General features: G+C 34.7%; 1 long non-coding RNA gene across 2 annotated transcripts in view; it reads right to left on the bottom strand.

Moving 5' to 3' along the window:
* Positions 1 to 13,145, bottom strand: part of LOC131481705 (uncharacterized) — a 42,114-nt gene that overhangs the window by 28,106 nt on the left and 863 nt on the right. The gene's annotated exons all lie outside the window — the stretch shown is intronic.

Raw genomic sequence — 13,145 nt, 5'->3', positions numbered from 1 at the left:
TGCCTTTCCAAAACAAATGAAATAAATCTTCAAAAATTTTTTCCAGTTCCCAGATTTAGCCATTAGCCATTTCCCAGCTCAGCCACTATGGGTGTTTGAACACCCAGTGCAGGTAAGAACTGACTAATTTCCTCTCTCTCTCTGTGTGTGTGTGTGTGTGTGTGTGTGTGTGCGCGTGCGCGCTCATTGTGTGTGTCTATCTCTCCTTCCCTCAGCAACAGTTCTTCTGCAACTCCACAAAATAAATTACTTTAGAAAAATTTTAACTGTAGAGGACATAAAAAGTACTCTCCAAGATACAGGAATTGGAAAAGACTTCTTAAAAAAGTCATCAAAATCACAGGTAGTCAAAGTCAAAATAAACAAATGGGATGACATTAAACTGAAAAGCTTCTGTAGAGCAAAAGAAATGATCAACAAAGTGAAGAAACAAAAACACAATGGTATTTGTGAGGCTTGGGGTGCTAATCCTTTTCTCTGGCAAGAGAAGATCTTTTTATTTTGTCATATTTCTTATTTTATTACATTTGATTTTATAGCACAGTTTCATAGGCTCTGGGATTCCCCCCACCCCTCCCTGTACCCTCCCTCCCTGGTGGATTTCTCCACTTAGTTGCAGTATTACAGTTCAAATCCAATCCTCATTCTTTCATTGTAAGCATATACTTTGCATAGTGTCCAGCATCTTATTGTTCAGATAAATTCAACAGTTTCTTGGGCAGACCATCTCTGTTCTGAAGGCAGAGCTGAGAGAACATCATCCCGACCAATTAAAAGCCACAACATAACATCATTGGCCATTAGCTTTGAGGGCTACCCATATCTAGTTTGGGTGAAGCCTATAATTTGCCCCGCTGGTGCAACGCACTGAAGCAGGAATGTGTTCACTCCCAGCTTAGTGCATGTGCAGTCCTGTCCCACAGGCTTTGCCTTTCTACAGAAAATAGAGTTCTGATGGGGATCTAGGCATCCCTGGTGAGGGGTCTGGGCTTTGAAGTCCACCTTGTTTCTATACCACCTATTGGGGATCTACTGCTCTGTCTCTGCTTCTGGTCAAATCAAACAAAACAGCAAGATAGGCAGTTCTTTGCCTGGGTTCACCTCTGAACACTTGGTGAACTCCTCTTTCCACTTGGTTGCTGGTGGAGCTCAGATCGCTGCTGGCAGACTGCCATTGGGGCAACTGGTGATTGCAACACCACACCATTTCCACTGCTTCCCCATGTCCATTAGACTACAGTGCCCCTTTGCCTGTGGCCTGTCCTCTCGGCCTGTCCTCTCCTATTTCCTGAAATGTGCTCTCTCTCCTTCACTCTGGCTAATGATTCTGTCTATTTAAATGTGTCCTTATCCTATTCTACCATATTGATTCTCCCCTCTTCACTGACTATTAAATCCAGATGTGAATATACAATGCAGTAATCATCTCTACTTACAAATCAAAGATGGACTCCCACTAAAACTATTAAATATATCTTGACAGTATGATGCTGGACTCTGCCATTGTCCATACCTGCAATGCCAGGATCACTTAAATAGCAGACTGATGGACTTATGATTGTTTATGAAAGGCTATGTTGTTGTAATGATATATGAGCAATCAGTTGGATGATGAGGTTTTGGGGAAAGGGAGTGGAATCCCAGAATCTATAGAACTGTATCATAAATAGAATGAAGAAATTAAGAAACGCTTAACTCTATTTTCCTTAAAATATCAGCTCAACAAATGAAATGGAAAATGTAAATTTCCCATCCTTATCATCATGATTCAATGGAGTTAGGTCAATTGACATACACACCTCTATCTACCCCCAAAAGACAGCTTAATATACAATCACTAATAATAAAAACAGATCAGAATGTATCTTGCATTATGCTTCTTGAACTGCTGTCTATCTGCGTGTGCGATTTCTTAGAGCTTCTGGTATGAGATCTCCTTGTTTACAAACTGTTCTTATACAAAAAACATTTGAATTATTCTGATTTGTTCTGTATTTGTTTTTCAAGTCCTAAGAACCAAAGACTCTTGTTTGTACTGGCAAAAGAGAGAACAGCAAGGCAGGAACAATAAAAGATAATTTTGAACTAATTTTAGCAAATTCACAGAGGAAAGCATAATCTTTTGTAAGGATAATACCAGGGATCTTCACACAGGTCATAAAAAATAAGCATCATAAGAAAAATTATGTCTTAATTATTTTAAAAAATCCCTTCTGTATCAAAATATTTTTTTGTTTTTTCACAGATTTTTGCAGTTATCTTTAAATGCGATGTCTTTCCTTTGTTTTCATTCACGTGTGTCCTAGACCTCTAGGATTATTTATGGAATGCTGATGATATGCTTCACCAGCAGTCCTTATAACATTCCAACGAGTTATTATTATCATAACATGTCCACTTTACAGATGAGGCAACTGAGGCACTGCAATACTCAGCTAGCCTCCCTCTTATGTACTCGTTTACAGTGACTTGCCCCCTTTTGTGTAATGCAGCATCAAATTTGGTGTATCTGCACTTTCTTCAGTAAATAAATCCAATTGAGATATTCAGAAAATTAAAATTGTTTAAAAGAATCCTATCTACATGGTCCTTGGATTTTCTCCATAATATTCCCTCAATATTTTTCTGCTCTGTGAAAATCAAGACAGAAAAAATGGGCTGTTATTGAGCTGCTGTTAGAATACATTCTACATCCAAAATGGACACTGAGGTATTTTGTAAGGGAGCAATTACCTGATTTACTAAGGTTGATTGTAGAGAATATATTTTCTTTTTTTTTTACATTGGAAAATCTATCATGCACATTCCAAAGTGATGCTCAGTATGGTGCATTTGACTTATATCTGATTTGAATTGTATCTTTGGCTTTTCATAGGACCATAATGAACCTTTAGGGGAGAAGTTCAGTATCAAAGAAGGATGACTGCCATGGAAATTAAAATCAATTGGTTGTGCCCACTTAGGTTTGTCCCTTCAGCTTCACTTCATTTGTGTAGGCTCTAGTTTTCTCCTCTGAGCCTTTAAATTACTAAAACTCAATAAATTATAGAAGATTCTGGAAGGCTGTGAGCTAGATTATCCGCCAGAGGACTTAATGGCTATGGGAAGCACCTCTTAGACTTGGAAGTGAAATTGAATTGTGCCAGAGAGGGAAGCAAAATAATCAATTACAAGAACAGAGATTTTTTTTTTTTCTAGGAAGCATCCAACTACATCAAGCTACTACTCAAGCTCTTGAATGTAGAACTTATGGCAGAACATTGCTATAGCTTCACTTGAGTCACTCTTCCAGAGATTTTGAATGTGGACTAATTTGCATAATTGATACTTTGAAAGAGTCTCCTTGACCAGGGCAAGAAAGTGGGTTTTGTTTGTTGGTTGGTTTTGCAAGGGGCTTTTAGCTTAGATACCTCTCTTGGAAAGCAGTCAGTGGAATCTCAGCACACAAGGTTGTCTACTGCCTATTTTCATCAACAATATTTTACCGGAGCAGAGTCTTGCCCATTTTCTTCCAGTAATTCTTTCAGCAACAACAAAACTGAGAATTTTAGGAAGACAAAGAATGGGCTGCAAAGGTCAATTCTTACTTCTGGACCTTTCAAGAATAAAATTTTGAGGCTGCTATTGTGGCATAAAACCACCTCCTGTGATGATTCCAAGCTATGGAATCAATCAAGGTTTCCATCATCAGATGAATGAATAAACAAAAGGTGGCATATATACACAATGGAATATTATCCAGACATAAAACAAAAGGAAATCCCATCATTAGCATCAAAATTGATAGAATTAGAGGATATCATGCTAAATAAAATGTATCAACAAAACTAGAATAGACAGACAGAGAACAACAAGGAAAGCTTAGAACCAGACAGGAAACGGTCAGCGGGGATGCACTTATACCACACAAAGATTAGTTACTCCTCACTGGGGTATGGAAGATTTCTCTGCACACCCCTCCTAAACATGCTCACCTAAACTGTTGACATATATCCTGTTAGAATTATAGAGTTAGACCACCCAAAAAACAGCCAGGTTCAGCGAAATCATGCTTCAATGCTATAAACTGCTAAAGAGTAAAATTAAAATAGGCATGAGACAGCTGAATAGCAATCTAAGCCATTTTAAGGAGTATAGAATATGGTTGAATGTAAACCAAAATTGAAATGTCTATGAAGAAGTCACAGGTTGTGGTTGAGAACCTGCATTTTCCTATTAACATATTGGTTAATCAATACCATGTCAATTAATGCCATAATGTTGTAAATGGTTGGAAATATTATGTTGGGACTTTTAATTGCTTGGGATGATACTCTGCCAACTCTACCTTCAGACCAGAGATGGTCTCACCAAGAAACCATTGAACTTACCAGGATAATAAGATGCTGGACTTTATGCTTGGTAAATACCTCCAATGAAAGAAGGTCAACTGAATTTGAGCTATGGAAATGCAACAAGGTGGAGCAATCCACCGTGGGGGGAGGGTTTTGGGAGAGGTGGGGGGAATCTCAGTGCATAAAAAAATGTATCACATAATGCAATGTAATTAGTTTTAACAAAAAGGAAATGCAATAAAAATATATGTTAAAAAATAAAGAAAGAAAGAAAATAAAATGTATCATGCACAGTAAGACAAATACCACCTATATGCCTTATAGTTAGGAGTTTAAAAATAACATTCTGGATATAGAATGTCAATCACTAGAGATTGGGAGGGGCTGAAGGGATATAAAGAGCTTAGAGTTTTAAAAATAGGGGGATCTTTGTGACAAACACGTTATGCGAGATGTTAATTGTGGTGGGGAATAATGTGTTTTCTGATCTCTGCTTTAAAGAATCTTAAAGAACTTAACTCATATCACCTCTTCTCCTAAACTGTGGAGGGCACTGTGGTCAGCAGCATGTGCTCAGTATTTATTTACCCATAGTCCAAGGATATCTTTACGATCAAGCATGCCTCAAAGCAGTTGCCTTCCTTTACCTGCACCATGCCTGTACTAACTATGCCATCAGATTACCCTTCTTCCTGAAATTTGCTACAGTCTATTTATATCTCAAAGATCCCCTGAAAGCTGGCAAGGGTTATAGTGTTGGGATATACTACAAAACATAAAATCATTAAAAAAAAAAAACCTCCAAATGCAGTCCAGTACAGCACAAAATTTATGCAATGTTTCCAGAGTATCTCTGAAATTTTGTCGTAACTATGTTGATGGAATAGGCTAGATGGAAAGTAATCTATCATTCCAGAATTTTATTTATTTTTTCTTGTGACAGAAGTATACAAAATGACTTAATCAGTAGATTTAATTGTATAACAAAATATCAAAATTCAATTGCATTTAGACAGAAGAAAAGTCCTAGGAAACCAGTTTAAGAAACTCATGGGCATCATCCACAGTGGCTGATACTCTATTGCCCTTCATTAGAATAAATTTGCATCCTGTTGCTTGTACCATTTCTCAGTATTTCTTTCTAGACACAGTATCTTAGAAAATACCAATAAATCTTTAGTTCCTTCTTATACAAATACTCATTTTTCCTCTGCTTTTCAAAGTAGACTCAAGACTTAATTTTCTCCACTCGATTCAGTCTTAACTGAGATTCCCTCAGTAAGCAACAACTTTGTCATGTGTTGATAATTCAGTTCCTGACCCTGATGGGCTTTTAAAGCCTGGGACAAAAAGCATTTCATGAATTTACCATGAGATTCTCAAGCTAAATGATCAAAATCTTTTGTAGTATACAACAGTGACATCTTGTTTTTCCATCTTTTTGTTCAATGCTTTATTGTTGCTGAAATGCTTTGGCTTAATTCTACATGACCAGCTCATTGGTGATAACATAAAATTAATATGATTTATACATATAAGCTTTTGCTAAAAAAAATACATTGGAGTAAAATAGATCCAAGCAAATAGAGTAAGTAAAGAAAATACTAGAATGTGTCATGCTTACTAAAGTAGCACATTTTTACATATATTTGTTTATATATGTACATGTAACTTCATATATGTATGTAAAAGAGATAAAATAAATTTCCTTTTAACATAAAAATATTTGGAAACTACTCTCTAAGTGTCTTTCTTTCCTTCTGTACCTTATCTTTGCAGTCCTTCATTTAATAACTGACTCGATTAGAGTTCCATTAAATGATCCTGTCTGTTAAAAATACAGATCAATTTTGAGAGTCAGCCTCACCCTCAAATACTCCATTTTATTGTTTCCTTTTTTTTTCACTCTTACTTTAGTTTACATCAATTTAACTTAAAAAAAAAAGTTGTCTGATTTTGTCCTAACCACAGGAAGACATTTTTATATAAAGTGCCACTGCAGCACTAGAAATGTGATTGCTAATTAATTGATTTTATAAATGGATGCCTTAATAATGATGTTTCATGTCTTTCTGTAGTGATACACAACTTTATCTGAATTATTGTGTTTAAATAACTCAGTGAAATATTGTTTCAAGTAATATTGGAGGAAAATTTTCAGCAAATAGTTTTTGGCAAAAAGAGCATTATTTACACTAAAGTGAAAATCTACACTTTCATCTCTGGTGCTGCATCTCCAAGGACAGTCTATCATGGAAGCATTATTGCACTCTGACGACACAGCCTTCGGTGCCTCGTGAAGCCATTTCCAGTTAAGGTCTTGGCCATTACTAATCACTTCTGCTATAGTTGTATCAAGTAAATCACTTGATCTCTTTTCTTTTTAGCTGAAATAGATCTATTGGATTATGACCATGGCTTTATATGTTCAAGACTCACATTTGTCATTCATTATTTATGCTAGTAATATTGTCTTCTCTGTGTGATGCAATTTAAACTACGCAGTTTCTGAGGCTACTTTCAGATTTTAAAATGCTTACATGACTACAGTCTCTGACATGCCTTCTGCCATGTAACACTTAGCTTGAAATGAACTTGACATATGGAATAGCTACCAGCCCCAAAAGGCATTGAACTGCTTCAAGGCCACTCATGCTTTCCACTCATATTAAACATCTACTCATGTTTTCCACTCATATTAAACATTCACTTATGTTTTCTACTCATATTAAACATATTAAATCGTTCTCTGTTCCTGCTTGCTAGCTTCCGTGAAGAGCTTTTCTCCTATACCAGACTTCACCAATTATCAAAACGACTTTCCCCAGCCTTCATTATTTAAATACCCACTATACTCTCAAGGTTAAGCCCCTATTACTTGTGTTTCATACACTGCATGTTACCACAACATAATTTTGTCCCACGATTGTGTACGTAATTTTGTCTCACAAGAATGTTACATTGCAGTATCACAAAACTTGTGATCCTACTTTGCCGCTTTCATTACATCATTTCTTAAAAAGGAAAAAACATTCTGTGCTGTATTGTATCATGTTTAAAAAGTGATGACATTATTCCAAGTGACACAAAACCAATCACACAAAGTCAGATACTGTATAGTTTCAATTGCATGAGGTAGTTACAGTGGTCAAAATCATAGAGACAGAGGTTGATTGGTGTTAGTGCCTAGAAGGCAAGGGCAATGTGAAATTATTACTTAATGGGCGTTACAAGGTACAAAAGTTCTGAACATGAATGGTGGTAATAATTACACGATTCTGAATGTATGTAATACCAAAGAACTGAACATATGAAATTAGTTAGGATACCAAATTTCTTGCTACACATATTTTATCCATGAAAAATATAAATATTAAAAATAGACACAATCAAATATAACAAAATCAAATTGAGACACTAATAACCCTAGAGAGGAAAATTAGACATTCTCAAATAAAGTTTCCATGGCATATTTCAGATTATTTTATTAATCCCTGAAAACATTTTACAAACTGCACTTTTGAAATGGTGCTGGTTATGTTCCACAGATTTTCGTTCTATACTCTATACTACAGTTTTATTCTAGTTTTTCTTTAGATTGTTTCTAAGGCATTATTAAAAATGGGTTAGTAATCAGTTCTCTGCCTTATTGGTAACTGGAGATAGAGTAACAATTGCTAACATTTATAGGTAATTATTCTCCACTAAAACTGTTAATGTTCACTGAGAACATAAAAACAAGAACAAAAGTAAAAAGAATCTAAATTGCTACTATGGTCCTCTATTTAGATAAAGAGAAACTTAATTTAAAAAAGAATAATTATTTAAATGTGCATAGGAGATAATTATCCAGACCAATTTTAAGAGCACTCATTTCTTTTGTTATTAATTAATTTGAAAAATATATTTACAGAGACAGACAAGCTGACAGAGAGAAGGCTTCCATCTACTCACTGCTTGGCCCCCTATACTTACATAGGAGACCTGGAAGAAGTTCCTGGCTCTCAACTTTGGATCAGTTCAGTTCTGACCACATCTGCTATTTGGGTTGGATGGAAGACCTTCTCTCTTCTCTGTAAAATCTGCCTGTCAAAAAAAATAAATTATTCAGCAACAGTCACAAGTCTAACATTCTGCTATTTATTGGGTGAGAATGGTGTAGGGGTGGTAGAAGTGGGAACTGCTGTGCCTACAGAATAACATGAAAAGAAAATAAATAAATTTTTTTAAAAGCACTCCATAAGCTGATAAAAAAAAGATTGTGGTTTGATAATTATTTTGACATAAACTTCACTTTTTTTGTTATCACATTGCTTTCCAAAATATATACATATATCCATATGCCAGTGCTATTTGTTAAGAAAAACTTAAGCATCGCACATGGGAGTATGAAGAATTCTCCAGGAAAAGAATGTCTTGTATATGTGTATGTGTCTGCACAGTTAATCCACACTCTGCATTTGTATAGATTTCTGCGTTAAAGCATTAATCTTCCATGGAATTCATATGCTAATTTTAACATTTTGCAAAAACTATCACACACATTATTTTCATGAATGTATACCTTTCCATCAAATCATATAACTTGATTCTTATAGTCATTTCTCCTTTTGTAGAATGGAATTTGTTGCTAAGTTTCAACTTTTATAAGTAATGGTGAGATGAACATCTTTGAGCTACATTATATAAAGCCACACATTCTTATACTAGCTTTTTGGCTGCATGTTAAAGTGATTTGTAGCAGAGATGAAAGTGCTTATTGCAGTATGTCTTAACTTGCCAGTACTGTTTAATGTCACATAAAAGCAAATATACAATTTTGCTTATTTGATAGCTTTCACATGCATGCACTTTTTTAATTTAATTTTTCTGGCTGCAAATTAATTTGAAACTTTTTACTTTTCATCTGGATGCACTTTCATGTAATTACCATTTTTTCTATTTACTAAATTTTAGCTTTTTTATTTATATTTGTGGGCTTTTATAGCTATACACATATGCATGTATACATATATAAATACATTTGGCCCCTTCAATTATATTTATCTGTAGTTATTCATATGTAAAATACTCATTTTTTATTGAATTTTACTGTGTTGTAATTTATAGAATGTGTTTATGTTTGTTAATGGCTCGTTATATGTCTCATATTTTGCTTCTGTCTTTTTGAATCTCATTATGCAATTAGTAATTCTAAAATCAGTATAAGAAAGAAAATGAAATCAAACAATGACTACAATAACAAGCAACAACATGGTCACAAATATGATCCAAAACAATGTATAAATTCATAGTAAACACTGAATTAGTGAAAAATGAGCAATTGTTCCTAAGAGCAAAATAGATTTAAGTTGCTGAAAGCCTTTGGTAACAGCAACTTCAGTAAGCAATAAATTAATAAGCTAATTTTCTGTTTTAAGAAGACTTTTTTATTTTGCAGTATTGACTCAATACATAAACTAACAACCAGCAATACTATGACTTGTACCTCAGCAAATCTAATCTAACATATGCATTTTCTGCATAATTTATATCACTGCCTTCTTTTCTTCATCATAATAGACATTACTTTAGTACTACTCTCTGGGATTGGATTGCTGATACCAATACTAAACACAATAAGATGCAGAAAATGTGTCATGAACCAATTACAGTATAAAAGCTTGATAGAGAGTACAGCATCCCTTGTGTTGTATTATGTATGTTTGCAAATCGGCACAAAAATGTGACAGATCTTTATTGGATAGTTAGCAGATAAATTTTAGGTAAATTTTCAAGTGGAATTGATTCTATTCACTTTTTATCTAAAACTTTCATGAAAATTATTTTATTTTTTGACATTTTCCAATCAATTTGATGGTTTAGTAGGTATCTACTTGTCTTCATCATTCCCATCAAAACCTTATATTAGCTTTCATTGCCTTATGAAAAAGAATATATTTCCCTGACTCTTACTTCAATTACATTGTTTAGTTTTCATCTGCCTTTCTTTGACTACTTTAACTTAATAGTCACAAATAGGGCATTCATATGATCAGTACATTTTCGTTTCATTCTTACTACAAGTAGTGTTCTGTGGAGATGGTCAACTACCCTGTTTTCAAGACTTGTTCACCTTTTCATGTAAGATTTGACAAATTTCCCATATTACACATATATGGTCAAAGAGATTCTAGAAATTATGAGAAAATAAAAGGAAAGGTGTTAATATGCTTCGTTAATATGCTTGGTTATGTCTATTGCAGCTTATGTTTCATAAGTTTTTAACATATTTGAATAATTGCAACCATATTTGTGAAACTATATGAAGTTAGAGTGAGACTAGAAAACGGTTTCTTGCTGCTGAGTATTTAGCTTGAAAGATTGTTTGGTGCTCCAGTCATCATTCGGATGTTTGTGAGAAAGTTATCTGAACAACTTTACTGAGGGTTGCCTTGATCTGAGCTGATGCCATGAGGGCGCCACCATATTGACAAGCTGGTGTTCATCAGTTGTGGCAGAAGTTGAAACTGAAGGAAATGTTCAGGTCAGTCAATCAGACAGAGGTTCCTTTTCCCCAGATGTTGACTCACAATTTTCAGTCTTCCCCTCGATTTACTCTGTCCATTGCTTTTGTGACCAAGGCCAGTGCTTCCTCACAACTAATTAAGGAACTCCAAAATGATTTTCTCATTTCAATTGAACTACTAAAAATACCTTTTTTATGTAATTTTCTTAAATTGGATATTTAAAATGTTATTCTTTAATTATATAGATGGTATGTTTTAAAACAATAATTTTATTTTTTTGGTAAATTACTGCCAGGTATAAAATCTTGATGACTAGGTTTAACTGATACATAAAAAAGAAGGCATTTGAATATTTTGTTTCATTTTATTTACTATATAGAATTATTCACTTGTTCATTTCATATATTTGAATTTAGCTGCAACATTTTCAGCACATGCTACATTTTTATAAGAACTCCACAACAGCCTTAGTGAGAGTATTGCGGAAATGCAGGTGCTTTACTCAACATGATCCTCTACAACCACATAGATACCTGCATTTTAGAAATTTGCTTCACAAGCTTCAGGGTGTTTCCTCACACTTCTGTTCAGAGATCATATGACTATAAAAAACACTGAAATTTTTCCGAACTGATTTACTCTGTTTATATACACGGGAAAAAAAATGACACATGCTTAGTGTAAATCAATGATTTTTTTTTTCATCAAGCATGGTTATGACTGATGGTTATGTCTATTGCAGCTTATGTTTCATAAGTTTTTAACATATTTGAATAATTGCAACCATATTTGTGAAACTATATGAAGTTAGAGTGAGACTAGAAAACGGTTTCTTGCTGCTGAGTGTTTAGCTTGAAAGATTGTTTGGTGCTCCAGTCATCATTCGGATGTTCTTGCTTACATTTCTTCCAGGAAACAAAAACACACAAAGAAGCAACCACACACTTGCGCACACACAGACACAATTTTATTTATCCAGAAGCAGCATTTAAAATGTATCTTTTATCTCCACACAGGTTTATCTGATCATTTTCCCAACAAACAGTAATGTTTTGGTGATTTCTACTTCCATCCATCATCTCTCTATATCATTCCATAAGCTTGATTTCGTCTCCCATTTCATTCTTTCTCTATCTCATTTTGTATAAGCTAAAACATGTGTTGCTCACATCAGAACTCCCTGTACCCTTTGTTAAGCTGATGGCAGAATATCCAAGGCTCACGCCTCATTTTATTTTTACTGTAGTTGTTTACTAAATTCCCATCTCTTTCATTCTTCCAACACCCTTCTCACATTTTCAATGGTCTAGCCATTCTTTTTACTACATAACTCTTTTACATTCAACCGTCTTCTGGCTATTTATCACAACAATGTTGCAATTAAAACATCTTTTCATTATATCATTGGTAACCTTTAACTTTCCTTTCTTATAAAGCTCAGGTTTCAGTTTAACCTGTGCGATCATTGTTATCATATTTTGTGACTGACTTCATTGCTCTAGCCAAAACTTGGTTGACACAATGGAATATAAGTAGAAATATTTCTACTAATAACTATTAATATTCAGAGTAGTGACAACAATCCTCAGCATTTAGCAATTCTGTTCCAATTATGCATTTAATTACTTCAGAAAATAAGTCACTTATTGTTTTATGTTACTTTAGATTTATTTATTTTTTATTTTATTTTTAAGATTTATTTATTTTTATTGGAAAGTCAGATACACACAGAGAAGGAGAGACAGAGAGGAAGATCTTCCATCCAATGGCTCACTCCCCAAGCGGTTGCAACAGCTGGAGTTGAGCCAATCCGAAGCCAGGAGCCAGGAGCTTCTTCTGGGTTTCTCAGTGGGTGCAGGGTCCCAAGGCTTTGGGCCGTCCTCAACTGCTTTCCCAGGCCACAGGCAGGGAGCTGAATGGGAAGTAGAGCTACCAGGATTAGAAACGGCGACCATATGGGATCCCGGCGCATTCAAGGCGAGGACTTTAGCCACTAGGCCACCATTCTGGGCCCTATTTTTTTTTTTAAGGCAGATTTACAGAGAGGTGAGAGAGTGAGAAATAGATCTTCCATTTGCTTGTTCATTTCCCAAGTGGCCGCAGAAGCTGGAGTTAAATCAATCTGAAATCAGGAGCTAGAAGCTTATTCCAGTTTTTATCCTAAAATAAACTTAGGTTTATATTTTAATTCCATTTATTCAAACTTTCTGAAATACTGTTATGATGCAAAGCATTACATATAAAGTAACCTCAGTAAATGTCCACTGATTAATAGGTTTTAAAATATCCAAGGCTGGGCCCG

The sequence above is a fragment of the Ochotona princeps genome, chromosome 1 (assembly GCF_030435755.1).
Source record: "Ochotona princeps isolate mOchPri1 chromosome 1, mOchPri1.hap1, whole genome shotgun sequence".
Classification (NCBI taxonomy): Eukaryota; Metazoa; Chordata; class Mammalia; order Lagomorpha; family Ochotonidae; genus Ochotona; species Ochotona princeps.
This window is presented reverse-complemented; position numbering and strand designations above follow the sequence as displayed.